Here is a 17,599-nt window from a genome sequence, read left to right on the forward strand (position 1 = left end):
AAATGCTCTTTAGACCAGTTCATCATCTTATTTCTTCCCTCATTGAGTTAAATAAAATCTTTGACGTGTATTCACAACATATTTGCCTGAGAGTCATAAATATTTAACCTTTTGACAACTATACTTTAGCAGGGCAGAAGGCAATGAATGAGGAGGAATGAATCTGACCAGCTTAAATCAAAACCAAAAGCCAAGTCACACAATGAGTTCATTTATGAATGAATTTTCTCAATTCCCTAAGCGTATGTTTTCATTGCCACATTTCTTGTGAAGTAAATATTATTTTAGAAATTTAAAATAATGTTAAGATGAAAAAAAGCTTAAGAATTACAGCTTTTTATTTCACTTTTTCTTGGTAATTTCTCTCCCCGGCTACTCCAGCCTCCACTTTTACACACAACACACACACACACACACACACAGTCTTAGGGATGTGGTAATGTTGGAACTGGGAGATTATTTGTGGCCAGAAAAACTATCGACTTTTAAATTCCTTTACAGAAGTGTGGTCTAAACTTTTGACACTCAAACTCTTGTGTATAACATCTAATCATAAAGACATGCATACACTCTTTTAATCATTTTGTTACTTTTGAATTACATAAGTCAAAGACTTAAAAACAATTAGATCCACATATTAAGATTTTGTATAATTATATAATATTTCCTAATAAAGCCATTATCTTACATATAACAGAAATCAAATTGATTGCTAAAACACACAAAAGACATATCTGAATAGATTGACCAAATTTGGAGAGTATATTTTGGATTGGCTTACTTGAAATGCATAGAAGCTATGCAGCATACACAGAATTCATCAGAAGTACCCTGATAGGCACTTCAGAGAAATGGGCAATCATCCCTAAAACTGAAATATCAACATTAGAGACTGCTGACTGCAGATGGAGAAAGACATGCCATACATACTAAGACAGGATGACCAGGAAAAACACACAAGATCAAGTATGAGCCCCAAAACAAAATTCACTGAAAAGATACTACAAATTTTAGGTGACAATGTTTCATTGAGATGTATTTTGCATTCAAAACTCTATAGAGTATGTTCCAGGGTTAAAATTGTCAGAATTTATTTAATTAAGTAAGTGACAGTTCATGAGTCTTCTCAGAGGTGTAGAATAAGCCAGCCAAACTTTTTCTATATTAACAGATAGAGATGGAAGAGAGAGAGAGAGAGAGAAATAGATTGTTACTTTTCTAATTTTAAAGGCAATGCTTACTTTTAAAAAATAAAAAATAAAAGCAATGCCCACTTTAAATATATAGTAAAAGCAAATTTATTGATAAATTCTTTTTGTTTGATCCTAATATATAGAATTTATATTAATATTTTGATTAAAATTTTAGCAATGTGTTGTAGCATCAAAATGAATCAAAACTATATAATATGATGTTAGCAATTTTTATACAACAAAACAAAGTGGTTCATTTTAATATTTTTCATTTTTTTTTTCTCAATGACAATTAAAAGGGGAATTTTCCACTACTATATGCAGGCACTTCTCAAAACTAACGTATTGTTACTATGAATAATTTAGTGTATTAAATACTTAACTGGATATAATTTAACAATTTATTTTATCTTATAAATTGGTGTCTAGGGGCACCTGGGTGGCTCAGTAGGTTGAGTGTCTGACTCTTGATTTTGGCTCAGGTCATGATCCCTAGGTTGTGGGACTGAGCTCCGTGTTGAGATCTGTGCTGAGCATGGAGCCTGCTTAAGATTCATTCATTCATTCATTCATTCGTTCGTTCATTCTCTCTCTTTCTCTCTCCCCACACCCCTCCCCTGCTCACTCTCTCTAAAATAAAAAAATTGGGGTGCCTGGGTGGCTCAGTCGGTTGAGCGTCTGACTTCAGCTCAGGTCATGATCTCACGATTCGTAAGTTCGAGCCCCGCGTCGGGCTCTGGGCTGACGGCTCAGAGCCTGGAGCCTGCTTCTGATCCTGTGTCTCCCTCTCTCTCTGCTCCTCCCCTGCTCATACTCTGTCTCCCTCTCAAAAGTAAGTAAAGATTTTTTAAAAATTAAAAAAAAATAATTGATTTCTAATGTATTAGAGATAATTATGATGCATCATATACAATTTTTTATTATCATATACAATTTCTTAAATTAAGGATCTCATGAGGAAAATTTGCAGACATTAACTTTAAAACAGTCACAATGTCAAGGTGCCCAGCATCCCTCTGTTGGGTAGTAAACCTACTGAATAACTGAAAACTTGATGTAGGGATTATCAGAAACAATAATATGAGGGAGAGGGGGAAGAGAGGGGATTAATAAGGATTTTTTTCAGGGAGACTGGAATAACAAAGTTATTTAAAAATTACATAATAATCCAAATAATATTGGTTTAAACCAATGTAATGCATATAATTCAACTGAATTCCTAAACTATGCTAGAATATTATATTTAAAAGTATAGATTAATAAATAGTTTTCCAAATGTGATTGTTCTGACTCTACCAAGTACCAGTGGGTTCAAGTGTGTCCAGAAGCTCATCTCTGAAAAAGTGCAGTAATTATAAAGCAGAGTAATGGGAGAACAAAGTTCTTGAATGAATAATTGAACAGAAATACAACAGGAACTTGAGGACACAAGATCCAGACATTGAAATCAAAAGAGTCCTCTTTGAATTAAAGCATTGCCAAAATCCCTCTTCCTTAAAAGACTAGGAAGAGTAGAACTGCTATCAAAAGAAAAAGAAAGAGAAAGAGAAAGAACTATTTATTTAAATCAACCTTTCAATTAAGAATAAATTATTTCCATGCTCATGGATTGGGAGAAATAATATTGTTAAAATGTCTATACTAAACAAAGCAACCTACAGATTTAATGCAATCCCTATGAAATTACCAACAGCATTTTTCATAGAACTAGAATAAACAACTCTAAAATTTACTGTATGGAACCACAAAAGGCCTTGAATAGCCGAGGCAATCTTGACAAAGAAGAATAAAGCTGAAGGTATCACAAACCCAGATTTCAAGATATACCTACAAAGCTGTAGTAATCAAAACAATGTGGTAGCAGCACAAAAATAGACATAGATCAGTAGAGAATAGAAAACCCAGAAATAAATTCACCCTTTTATGGTCAATTAATCTATGACAAAGGAGGCAAGAACATACATGGGGAAAAGATAATCTCTTATTAATGGTGCTGGGAAAACTGGACAGCTACATGCAAAAGAATCAAACATGACCATTTTTTTACACCATACATAAAAATAAAACTCAAAATTTATTAAAGATCTAAAGATAGGACCTGAAACCATAAAACCCCTAGAAGAAAACATAAGCAGTAATTTCTTTGCCATCGGCAACATTTTTCTAGATATGTTTCCCCAGGTAAGGGAAACAAAAGCCAAAAACTACTGGGACTACACCAAAATAAAAAGCTTTTGTACACTGGAGGAAACCATCAAGAAAACAAAAAGTCAACCTACTGAATGGGAGAAGATATTTGCAGATGATATGTCCAATAAGGGGTTACTATCCAAAATATATGAAGAACTTCTACAACTCAACCCCCAAATACAAACACAAATAACCCAATTTAAAAATGGGCAAGGAACCCAAATAGACACTCTTCCAAAAAAGACATACAGATGGCAAACAGACACTCGAGAAGATGCTCAACATTACTAATCGTCAGGGAAATCAAAATCAAAATCACAATATTACTTTACATTTATCAGAATGGCTATAATCAAAAAGGCAGAAATAACAAGTGTTGGCAAGGATGTGGAGAAAAAGGAATTCTTGTGCACTGTTGTTGGCGAGAATGTAAATTGGTGCAGCCACTGTGGAAAATAGTATGGAGGTTCCTCGAAAAATTAAAATAGAACTACCATCCAGTAATTCCACTACTGAGTACTTACCCAAAGTTTTTTTTTTTTTTTTCGGCAAACACTAATTAGAAAAGATATACGCACTTCTATATTTACTGCAGTATTTACAATAGTCAAGATATTGAAGAAGCCTGAGTGTCCATCGATAGAGGGAGGAATGGATAAAGAAGATGTGCGATAGATGGATGGATGGATAGATAGATAGATAGATAGATAGATAGATAGATATGGCAGAATATTAACTCATCCATAAAATAGAATGAGATCTTCCCATAGGTGACATCATGGATGGACCTAGAGGGTATTATGTTAAGTGAAATAAGTCAGAGAAAGACAAATACTATGTGATTTCATTGTGTGTAGAATCTAAAAAACAAATGAATAAACAAACAAAAAGCAGAAACAGATCCATAAATATAGAGAACAAACTGATGGTTGTCAGAGAGGAGGAGGGTGGTGGGATGGGCAAAATAGGTGAAGGGGAGTGGGAGATACAAGCTTCTACTTATGGAATGACTAAGTCATAGGGATAAAAGGCACAGCATAGAGAATGTAGCCAATGGTATTATAATAGCATTGTATGGTGACAGACGGTAGCTACATCTGCGGAGAACACAGAGAGTTGTCGAATCGTGTTGTATACCTGACGCTAATGTAACATGTATCAGCTCTACTTTTCTAAAAAAGAAAAGTTAAAGAATAAGTTATTTCTTCGCATCCATTTCTAAAAACCACATTGAGACAAACTAATGAAAGTTTATGCAACAATTTTAAAAGCTCATACATAATAAAATAGTAGGAAAAATCATATACACTATTTTGCGTAGGTTTTTAAAATCCTTTTGAGCATAAAAGAAAAGTACACTTAATGAATTTATTGAGCTGTAAAAGACATTTATTGAGCTGTAAAAGCTGCATTTCCTTTGGGGACCTATCCCTTCCACTATTCTTACATCAGAAATGGGTGCTGACAATTCAATCAGTAAACCCCATCCCATCCTCTGACCTACAGTGACTGGCATAATAAGGGATCCAATTAGAACCAATGAGTTTTCTGTGAGGCCTGTTCAAAAAGATACACCCCTCTTCTAAGCTAATGCATAGTGTACATAAAGATATGACAGCTGGGATGGTTGAGTCCAGTTTGCTTCTAAGTGGGCAGAGCCCAGGTCTGCCAAGAGACCTCAGGATGGGACCCAAGGATAAAGCTGATATTGCAAAAGGCAGGGTGGAGAAGTCGTATCTTCAGTGAGTTAACTGCAGCTGAATGCTGTCATAATTCTGGCCTATTCAGTTACGTGCACGAGGAAAATTTTTTTTCTTTTTTTTTTTTATCATTAAAGCCAATATTAGAGTTTTCTCCTGCTTGGAACATTCAATTCTTACTGACAAACATGCTAAATACATGTTATCCTATATACACTCTCCAAGTTAATCCTCTCAACAGCCCTCCTGGGAGCACTGTTATCATTCCCGTTTTAGATATGAAAAAAACAAAGGCTTTAAATAATTAAGTGAGTTCCCCAAAGTCACCCAGCCAGGAAGTCGTGGGACCATGAATTTAAAATTGAAAACATTTACATTAGGGTCAATACCTTCTGCAAGAAAAGTCCTGTATTACTATTTTTCTTACACTTATATTATTTTTTTAATATAATTTATTGTCAAGTTAGCTAACATACAGTGGATGCAGTGTGCTCTTGGCTTTGGGAGTAGATTCCCATGACTCATCACTTACATACAACACCCAGTGCTCATCCCAACAAGTGCCTGCCTCAATGCCCATCACCCACTTTCCCCTCTCCCCACCCTCACCCCCCCATCAATCCTCAGTTTGTTCTCTGTATTTGAGTCTCTTGTGGCTTGCCTCACTTTCTGTTTGAAACTATTTTTTCACCCTTCCCTTCCCCCATGGTCTTCTGTTAAGTTTTTCAAATTCCACATATGAGTGAAAACATATGTTATCTTTCTCTGCCTGATTTATTTCACTTAGCATAATACCCTCCAGTTCCATCCACATTGCTGCAAAGATTTCATTCTTTCTCATTGCCAAGTAGTATTCCATTGTATATAAAAACCACATCTTCTTTATCCATTCATCAGTTGATGGACATTTGGGCTCTTTCCATAATTTGGCTATTGTTGATAGTGCTGCTATAAACATTGGGGTACATGTGCCCCTATGAATCAGCACTCCTCTATCCTTTGGATAAATTCATAGTAGTGCTATTTCTGAGTCATAGGGCAGTTCTATTATTTTGAGGAACCTCCACACTGTTTTCCAAACAGCTGCACCAGTTTGCATTCCCACCAACAGTGCAAGAGGGTTCCCGTTACTCCACATCCTCACCAACATCTGTTGTTTCATGAGATGTTAATTTGAGCCACTCTGACCGGTGTGAGGTGATATCTCAATGTGGTTTTGATTTGTATGTCCCTGATAATGAGTGACATTGAGCATCATTTCACGTGTCTGGTGACCATCTGGATGTCTTCTTTGGACTAGTGTCTATCCATGTCTTCTTCCCATTTCTTCACTGGATCGTTTTTTGGATGTTGAGTTTGCTAAGTTACACATATTATTTTTAATAAATGGAATTTGCAGATTAAGTTTAAGAAGTAGTTCTTGTGAACCCAGTGCCATTCTCATGGAGTGAAAGGTAAAGCTACCATTCTTGACCTTTCTTTCCGCAACTATTTTTAAGTCCTAGAATATACAGTCACTGTTGAGATGAGAAACATGTATCTTATCCAGCTTTCTTTAGTGTATTAAGACCATCAAAGCAACGTAAGAGTATTTATTATCATATCAGGGTTTTTCATGGAACCCAAGGGAAGAACAGAAGACTGGCCTCATAAGGACATGTGGTCAAGAACTGACAACCATCAGGTTCTCCCACAGCTATTCCACAGTCACCTCTGTTTTCCACCATGTTGCTTCTCCAGTCTTCTCTCTCCAGACGGGATCCCCTGCTATGACTGTATGTAAATTACATAGTTATTTTCAAGGAACCTACAGAGAAGGACTAGCTGTTCTCTATCCAAATTTAAAATGCCTAAAAAGAAAGAATGATTGGCTGGGCATGAATTGAATGTGGACCTCTTGTGATAAAATCAATACGGCCATGGGAAGAATCAGGTAGTACAAACATACCTGAATAGTAACACTCCCTAGTGGCCCAGAGGTGGGAGCAGTCCTGAAGAGTAGGATTACACAGAAACCAAAAAAGTCTGCCCTACTATAACACAGAAGTAAGATGAAATGAGAAAAAGTACTAAATTTTGGGGGCATAAAAGTTCAGGAGAGAATAGGCTCCGTGGGGCCATCAGAAGAGGCTTTGAGTCTTTGGTGGGACTTTAAGATACTGACTCTCATCCCATTTCTGGTCACCAACTACTATTTTGCATCCTATCTGTGTGGGATTTTTCCCCCCAACACCAGCAAGCAATTCTCAGTCACAAGGGGGCTGTACTACAATTTTGTGCAATTTTGTCATTGTCAACCTGGAGATGGCATCAGATCCCACAGGTTAAGAGCTCAGTCCTTAAATAGCTACCTGTTCCTCCAACTTCAGATGCCAATCACAAGTCCAGAGTGTCACCTGTGCTTCCAACCAACTGGCTATAGATCAAAGATTCCAACGACCCTCTCCTTGGGTTTGGTTAATTTGCTAGAGTTACTCAGAGAATTCAGAGAGACATTTTTGCTTACTAGATTACTGGTTTATTATAAAAAGCTGTAATTCAGGAATATCTAGATGGAAGAGATGCCTAAGGCAAAGTACGGTGAAAGGTTGTGGAGCTTCTATGTGTGTTCTAAGCAGGCCACTCTCCCTCAATCTTCAAGTCATCACCAACCTGGAAGTTCTCTGAACATGTCATTATATACACATGATTGATTGAAACATCAGTCTTTGGTTGAGTGATCCAACCTCCAGCCCCTTACTCCTTCCAGGAAGTCCAGGGATGACGATGGTGGGGGACTGAAAATTCTAATCTTCTAATCACATGGTTGGGTCTCCTGGCAAACAACCCTCATCCTCAGGTTGCCTAGAAGTTTTCCAAAACTCACCTCACTAACATAATAAAAGACACATTTACTGTTCTTATCACTTAGGAAACTCCAGTGGTTTTAGTTCTGTGCCAGAAATTGGAGAAGACCAAATATATATATATTTTTTATTACAAATCACAATATTACAGATTTGAACTTGGCTATAGGGATTTGGGAAGGAGGAGGAAAGATAACACTAATAGGAAAACCTGAAGTCTGTATCATATTTTAATAAAATATTTATCAACAGAAGCATACATTGAAAACAAATGAACTGACATGTTGAAACTAGAGCTTTTTTGATACTCCCAAAGAGATTTTGAGAATTATGTGGTGTCTTAGAACCCTTCCAAAAAGACAGCCGATAAATGAATTTCTAAAGTAGGGACTGGTTTTGAAATGAAAGTTTTATCACCCAACTTAAAAATATTTTGTCATTGATTAAATGATAATGAGTTTTTTAAATCCTTCTCCTTTCTGTTCCTGCCACTAAACAACCTCATCTGCCTGATAAATCAATCTAAATTGTTCCCTAATTTAAAGGTCTAGTGTCTACTCAAAATGTTTGGTTTGTGTGTTTATTGCAGTCCACATAGTGCAAATATGAAAAGAAATCTAATTTTCTTAATGAAAGGACTATAATTGACTCAATCTAATGTATTTCTGAAAGATTAATAAAGCTACCTTTCTTCATGGCAATAAGACAGACATTAAATAAAAATGTCTCTCAAGAGTGAATAGCAATCCCAGTGACCTCTTATTATTGGCAAACCCTTTATAAACTCCCACAAGTGGAATATGGTCACTGGATTCACAGTCATATCTACTGAACTAGACTGTTTTCCCACTGAAATGGAATAAAAATTGTAAAACTTACATAATGACCTTTATTTATGCTCTCTAAATCAAACATCTCAGAAGAATTTCCAAATTATAAAATTAGATACTAATATTCATAGCATGATAAATTATAAAATGCTTCTACTTTTTTTTTTAACTCTGTCTTCTCCCCTTTCTTTTGCCTTTCCACTATGTCACTTTTTTTTTTAGTTTTTTTAATGTTTATTTATTTTTGAGAGAGAGACAGAGTGTGAGCAGGGGAGGGGCAGAGAGGGAGGGAGACACAGAATCCAAAGCAGGCTCCCGGCTCTGTACTGACAGCTCAAAGCCAGATGTGGGGCTGGAATCCACAAACTGTGAGATCATGACCAGAGCTGAAGTCAGAGGATTAACCTACTGAGCCACCCAGGAGCCCTGTGTCACTTTCTTGTTTAAAAAAAAAAAATCTTGGAGTGCCTGGGTGACTCAGTTGGTTAAGCATCCAATTCTTATTCAACATCAAGATCAGGTCATGATCTTGTGGTTCATGGGTTCAAGCCCCATGTTGGGCTCTGCGCTGACAGTGCAGAGTCTGCTTGGGATTCTGTCTCCCTCTCTCTTTGCCCCTTCCACACACGCACTCTTTCTCTCAAAATAAATGTTAAAAAAATAATATCTTGATGAATGCCAGATTAAGATCAATAAATATGGCTATTAAAAATAAGGAAAACAAATGAACAACAAAAGAGACCAAAAAACCAGACTCATAAAGGACAAACTGATGGTTACCAGATGGGAAGTAGGGGAAATGGGTAAAACAGATGAAGGGTATTACAAATATAGTGATGAGCACTGAGTAATGTACAGAATTGTTGAATCACTATGTTGTACACTTGCAACTAATATGACATTGTATGTTAATTATTCTGGAATTAAATAAAAGTTTGTTACTCCTCTTTAATCCAGCACCTAATACTGAATGCCTCTTATATGTAATGCATTGGCTAGGTGCTGGAGACACTATGTTGAAAAAGACAAGGGGAATCCTTTGTCTTTTCCATTCTTGGGGGAGAGACAGAGAAGTAGAGCAGTAAAATAAACAAATAGACCTCGCAATAAGTGCTTAAAAAGAATCAAAGGAACAAAACCAGAGAGAAACAATGGAAACCACCTTTAGAATAGGTATTCAGGGAAGGTTCTTAGGATCTAAGGTGATCCTTAAAATGACACCTAAAAATGAGAAGAGATGGTTCTGTGAAGCATATGTGCATGTGTGTAAAAGAGGTAGGGCATCGTGTTGGAAGACAATCCAAGCAGGAACAGAAAGTACAAAGACTCTGAGTCAGGTTAGATGGGATGGGAAACATATCAGTGTAGCCAGAGGATAGCAAGTCAGTAGAAGGGTAGTATGAACTAAGTTTGGACAGAGTGACAGAGCCACATCACGTGGGGTGTTACAGGCCATGGGGGTGAATTTGGATATTGCCTTAGGAACAATGAGAAACCACTGAAGGACTTTAGGGTGTGATACTATTTCTGTTGCTGCTCTCTGGAGACAGGATTGGAGACGATCCTGCAGTAATTCTGGCACACACACACACAAAAAAGACAATGGTGGCTTGGAAGAAGATGTGTTTGTAGAAAAAGAGAAAAGAGGATAAATTACAGAAAATTTTGAAGAAGCAGTTGGACTTAACAGATGGGTTGGGTCCATGGAAGGTGCCTGAGGGAATAGAAAGGGAGGGAGAATCTAAAGGCAGCTTTTAGATTTCTGATTTGAATGACCATGTAGATGATAATGATGTCATTTACGGGAATAAAGAAGACTAGGCAGGTGAGTGGAGGGAAATAATTGGATTGCTGTTGGCTAACAGAAAAGCCAGTTTATTTGCTTTAAATCTTATGAAAATGTGTTGTCTGACATAACCAGGAAGTAAGCAGGACAGGATCTAGGTGCTGTCCTTTAGGGCTCTGTTTACTTCTCTTGTCATCCTCTTAGCTCTGGCCTGTTCCTTACAGAGGGTCTAGCCTCAGACACAATAGCTGCAGCAGTTTCAGGCATCAGCACTTCTAGAGAAGGGAGTGGTCATCCCAACCACTGTCTCCTTCCTTGGAGCCAAGAAAGATTTTCTAGAAGTCTTTCAGAAGCCCTACTCAGGTCTTATCAGCAGAATATGACCACCCTAAATCAGATGCGTGTAAGGAGCAAGTGACCTCCATATTGTTCTGTATCAATCAGGATATCTTCTTGAGACTGAACACAGAATCCTGTCTCCAAATTAGGTGAGGAAACAGCAAATGAGAAAATGAGAAACCTAGTAATTTACCCAAGTGTGTTGAAAATGTATGTTCACCCAGAAATCTACATAAGAATGTTTATAGCAGCTTTCTTCATAAGTGAAAAAATCAGAAAGCACTCAAGATATCTTCTGATAGATACATGGATCAACAAACTGTGGCATAGCCATAATGAAATATTATTCATCAATAAAAGAAATGAGCTCTCAAGCTATGAAGATACATGAAGGAACCTTAAATGCTTAATATTTCTTAGTGAAAGAAGCCAATCTGAAAAGATTACAAAGTGTATGATTCTAACTATGTACATTCTGGGAAAGGTAAAATTGTATAGACATTAAAAAGATTAGTGGTTCTATTTTTAAATTTTTAAGAAACCCTCATACTGTCTTCCACAGTGGCTGCACCAGTTTGCATTCCCACCAACAGTGTCAAATGCTTACCAACAACTGTTGTTTCTTGTATTGTTGATTTTAGCCATTCTGACAGGTGGGAGGTGATGTCTCACTGTAGTTATGATTTGTATTTCCCTGATGATCAGTGATGTTGACCATCTTTTCCTGCATCTATTGGCCATCTGTATGTCTTCTTTGGCAAAATGTCTATTTATGTCTTCTGCCCTTTAATAGGATTATTCGTTGTTTGAGTGTTGAGTTTTATAAGTTCTTTGTATATTTTGGAGACTAACCCTTTATCAGACATGTCATTTGCAAATGTCTTCTCCAGCTCCATACGCTGCCTTTTAGTTGTGTTGGTTGTCTCCTTTACTGTGCAGAAGATTTTTATTTTGAAGTCCCAAGAGTGAGTTTGTTTTAATTTATTTATTCAAATTCAAGTTAGTTAACATAACGTGTAGTATTGGTTTCAGGAGTAGAACCCAGTGATTCATTGCTTACATACGACACCCAGTGCTCATCCCAACAAGTGCGCTCCTCAATGCCCATCACCCATTTAGCCCATCCCCCCACCCACCTCCTCTCCAGCAATCCTCAGTTTGCTCTCTGTATTTGTCTCTTATGATGTGCCTCCATTATCCTATTTTTTATCTTATGTTTTCCTTCCCTTCCCCTATGTTCATCTCTTTTGTCTCTTAAATTCCATATGAGTGAGACCATATGAATGGATAAAGAAGATGTGGTATATATATATATACAACGGAATATCCTTCAGCAATCAAAAAGAATGAAATCTTTCCATTTGCAACAGCATGAATGGTACTAGAGTGTATTATGTTAAGTGAAATAAGTCAGTCAGAGAAAGACCAATAGTTTATTTTTACTTTTGTTTCCCTTGCCTCAGGAGATATATCCAGAAAGAAATTGCTATGTTTGATGTCCAAAAAGTTACTGCCTTTGTTCTTTTCTAGGTTTTTTTTTTTTTATGGTTTCAGGTTTCACATTTAGGTCTTTAATCTATTTTGAACTTATTTTTGTGTATGATGTAAGAAAGTGGGCCAGTTTCATTCTTTTACATGTTGCTGTCCAGTTTTCCAAGCATCATTGGTGGAAGAGATGGCCTTTTTCCCATTGGATATTCTGTCTTGCTTTGTCAAAGATTAGTTGGCCATATAGTTGTAGATTCATTTCTGGGTTTCCTATTCTGTTCCAATGATCTATGCATCTGTTTTTGTGTCAGTACCATATTGCTTTGATCACTAAAGCTTTGTAATATAACTTGAAATCTGGAATTATATCGCCTCCAGATTTTTTCTTTTTCAAGTCTGCTTTGGCTATTTGGAGTCTTCTCTGGTTCCATGCAAATTTCAGGATCCAGCAATTACACTTCTAGGTATTCACCCAATGAATACAAAAATGTTAATTCAAAGGCATACATACACCCTGATGTTTATAGCAGCATTATCTATAATAGCCAAATTATGGTAATAGCCCAAATGTCCATTGACTGATGAATGTGAGATGTGAGATATATATAAACAATGGAATACTACTCAGCCATAAAAAAGAATGAAATCTTGCCATTTGCAAAGACATGGATGAAGCTAGAAAGTATTATGCTAATTGAAATAAGTCAGAGACAAATACCGTACGATTTCACTCATATGTAAAATTTAAGAAACAAATTAACAAAGGGGGAAAAAAAGAGAGAGGCAAACCAAGAAATAGACTCCTAACTACAGAGAACAAACTGATGGTAACCAGAGGGGAGGTAGGTGTGGGGGAGGGAAGTTAAATAGGTGATGGAGATTAAGGAGTACACTTGTGATGAGCATTGAGTGTCATATTGAAGTGTTGAATCACTATATAATTCACCTGAAACTAATATTACACTGTTTGTTAACTCGCTGGAATTTAAATAAAAACTAAAAAAAATCAGTGGCTTCCAGAGTGTCAGGAAGGGAAAGATGAATAGGTAGAATGCCGGGGATTTTTAGGGCAGTAAAACTGTTTTGCCTGATACTATAATGGTGGATACATGACATTATCCATTGGTCAAAGCCAACACTGTACAAACGTAAACATTAATGCAAACTATAGACTTTAGTTAATAACTTATCAATGTTGGTCCAATTATAAATGTTATAAATGTACCACACTAAAGATATTAATACTAGGGAAAACGGTGTGTAAGTTGGGGGCTAGAGAGGGACTATATGGGAACTCCCTGTACTTTCCACCTAATCTTTCTGTAAACCTAAAATTACTTGAAAAATTGTCTATTAAACTAAAGTCAGGGTTTTGCCAGCAACAAATGTAAGATAAGCAGAGTTGCACAGGTGGCTAATAGTGTCTACAATGGATGAGGGAAAGAATTCATGTTCCTTTTCAAGTATATGGAATTTGCTATGTGAAGCATCATGTGGATATGTTAAGTAGACAGTTGAATGTGTGAATCTGACAAAGGAGAGATCTGGGAGAGATCTATGAACCTGGGAGGCAAGGACTCAAGAATCCATGGAGATTAGTAAGATCTAGGAAGAGAGAGTAGTGACAGAGAGAGAGAGAAGGGGATCCCAGGACCAGGTTTGAAGAACCACCACATTTAGAGGTTGGATGTAAAGGAGGTGATGTCAACAAAGGAGAATGAGAAGAAGCAGAAAATGCGACTTCAGGAAAATGTGATGTTACAAAAGACAAGAGTGGAGAGTGTTTCAAGATACAGGTATCATTGATGTGTTTTTCAAAAGATAAACTGAGTAGATGACATGGTGACCTTGACAAGAGGTGTTTCTGTAGATTGGTGAAGAAAGAATAAGTTTGAACAGTGAATGGAAAACAAGAAATTAAAGACAGAATTATAGAATTAAATTTTTCCTATTTTTCTGTCAAGGGATTATTTTGTGGCAGCCCAGTGTCTTTCATATAAATTTGCCCCACTCATCAAAGGAGCAAAGTGAAATAAGAACATTAAATAATGTGAATATATGTATGCCAACCCAGTTCTTATGAAAGATTCTGATGCACTGAATAAATTTATCCTCTCCATAAAAAGGTATTGGTTCTTAGAGAGGTACAGCCCCAGTAACTGAGGTCACTAACAAATCAGATCACTAAGCCTTCTTACCCAGGTACTCTTAGCCAATTCCTACTTAGGATTTTAAGGAAGGAAGAATGCTTCCAGATTTCTAGAACTTAAATAATTCAGTTAAAATAAATCACTCTCTGCCCATCAATAAACAATAGAAACTTATACACTTAATAAAGGAAACAAGCAAGATAAAACATCACAATAAGACATAAAAATAGAGAGAATCTTATAGAATATAGCAGACAAAAAGAAGTTGAATGAAGTGCACGCACCAGCACTGCTAACCACAGCAACCCCTGTCTTCCCTCTCCCCCCTCCTTACCACACACACCGTGAGCAAAGCCCTTTAAGGCAAGGTGGTTGCACAAAGTGAGCAACTACTTACTGTTTTGCAAGCTGAGCTTCTACTGGAAAAATCATCTGACGGTTAAGGTTTGGGAGGGGCTCTGTTCTTAGGAAACTCCAATGTGACCACAAAATCTAACAAAAATCTTTTTGGTGAACTTCAAAAAGCACAAATAAAATAGATGCTATAAGCAGGGGCATTTCTTGACATCAATTCAATTCCTTCTTGTTTTACATCAATGGCAAGTTGTCGTACCAAGGTCAGTCTAGGAGAGTGGATGTTAGGATACAAAGTGGTGGTTAGGATACAAAGAAATTGACAAAGTTCCTGCTTCATGGGCAGCACCGAAGTTTGCATCAACTAGAACCAAGGAGTCTGGGATTAGATGACTGGATAGAAATAAAATATTTGGATGCAAATATTGCAAATATTTGCATCCAAATATTGCAAAAATTGCTATGTGGGATCTTTTGGAAGTATTCAAATATAACCATGTGTCAAAGAGATTTCAAAGTGTTCCTTTTAGAAGTGAATAGAAAGACCAGAGTTTGCTTTCCACCACTTAGATGCCTGATTTTAAGTAAATCATTTAAACTCTTCGAACCTCATTTGCTTCATTTGTAAATAATAATGATACCCCTCTGCTGTTCCTGACACAAAGGCTTTTTTTCGTTTGCCTCTTTTTTTTTTCTCCTATATAATATTGAACAAATAATTCTCCCTTTTTTCCCTACTGGTTCTGCAGCTATATTTCTTATTTTTATTCTCTTATTTTTTAATGTAAGATTAATTCTTTAACCTTAAATATTTTCAGCTTAAAGTCTAAATTTGATTTGATTAAAAAAAAAACTCTGAATGAAATTAGAATGCTGTATTTTTACACTTTCCACCTTATATGTTATTGTTATATAGTGTTTTAGTTCTACTTTGCTTCCAGACTCACCAAAATTGTGTTGTTGTTGTTGTTGTTGTTGTTGTTGTTGTTGTTTGTGGTTGTTTTGGGTTTGTTTGTTTTTTTCAAAAATAGTTTCTTTTGGTTAAAAACTTTTCTTTGCTTGCCATTTCTTCATGCATTCTACCTCTTCCTTTTGATTTCTTTTGTTTTTCTTGCTGAAGAATATTATTTTAGTAGCTCATTTAGTGAGAGTCATCCTTTTTTTTCAAGTTTACTTATTTATTGTGAAAGAGAGAGTGCACATGTGTGTTGAGCAGTTGCAACATGGAAAGAGAAAGGTAGGAGATGGGGGGTAAGCCGGGGTGGAGAGAAAGGGGAAGATGGGGAAGAGAGGTGGGGTCTTTTTCTCCTTTTTTCCCTCTTTTTCTCTTCCTCTCTTTCTTTCTTTCGTCAGGGGGGAGAGAGATAGAGAGAAGATAACGAAAGAGGAATCCCAAGCAGGCTCCACATCAGTGGCACAGAGCCTGACATGGGGCTCAAACTCATGAATCGTGAATTGTGAGACCATGACCTGAGCTAAAACCAAGAGTCAAATGTGTAACCAATTGAGCTACTCAGACGCCTCTCAACCTTTTTGTTTTTAAACATCTGGGAATGTGTTTGTTTTCCTCTTAATACTGAATGCTAGAAGTCTAGGTTAACATTTTTCCTCAACACTTTGGAGATACAATTTCACTACTCCTGTATCAACTGTCACAGTCCCCAAGTCTACTTTTATTCTGATTGACATCTTTGTAAGTTTTCTTTCTTTTTTCTTTGGTAGGTTTTAAGATTGTTCCTTTGTCTCTGATAATCTGTAGTTTCACTACTATGTGTTTCGTAAAGGTTTGGTTTGTTTTGTGCTGTTCAGAACTCAAAGTACTTTTAAAATACGGGACAAGTTTTCTTGCAGGTGGGGAAAATTCTCTAACATATATCTTTAAATATTGCCTCTTCCAAATTCTATTCTTTCCATTTTAATTTTACTTGTTAAACTGGAATTTCTCATTTTATTTTCCATAGCTCAACCTGTCTTTCATACTTCTATGGACATATCCAGGCTTTTGAGAACCTACAACTTACACAATCTGGGAGGTTTTCTTAAATGAAGAATAAAAAATATGAATAGAAAACTAGACATGAAGTGCATATTTCTTTAAGATGAGAGAGATAAGTCACAAATTATAAATTGAAACAAATTTGTTGCAACAAATGCTATACACTTAATAAACTCTAAAAAGAATATAATTTGTAACTTAACTGCTGGAGTACTTCCAGAATATCTTTCTTCTCCTTAATTTTTGGGTGCATATTCTTCTATGACAAGTATCTTTTTCAGTTGAGAAAATAGATACTTTTGTCTTGAAGGAGAACCATGGATGGGATGTTGCCCCAAAATATGCCACTTTGGCATATCCATTATTTTGAATTAAAGTCATTTAAGAAACAGCCAGTGTAAAGACATCCTGACTCGCCTTTATCTCCCTGAAAGGAGAAAATAAAGCCCCCTATACCAGAAGGGTAGAAGGCATTCTTATCACCAGAGATGGGGAATCCAGGGTGAGAAAGCTGTATAAAACAAACCTGTTACTGCTTCACTAATTTGCTACACCAAACTCAAACACCATTTTTTAAAGCAATTTTGCACAAATGTATTGTTTCCTTGTCTAAAACGTATGAAGGCTACCTGCTTTGGTCATTTTGGGGAGTCTCCTATTTTTAGGGGCTCCCATATGTATGAAATTAAATGTTGTTTTCCTCCTGTTGACTCTGTCTTTATGTCGA

This window comes from Lynx canadensis, chromosome B2, assembly GCF_007474595.2.
Source record: "Lynx canadensis isolate LIC74 chromosome B2, mLynCan4.pri.v2, whole genome shotgun sequence".
Classification (NCBI taxonomy): domain Eukaryota; kingdom Metazoa; phylum Chordata; class Mammalia; order Carnivora; family Felidae; genus Lynx; species Lynx canadensis.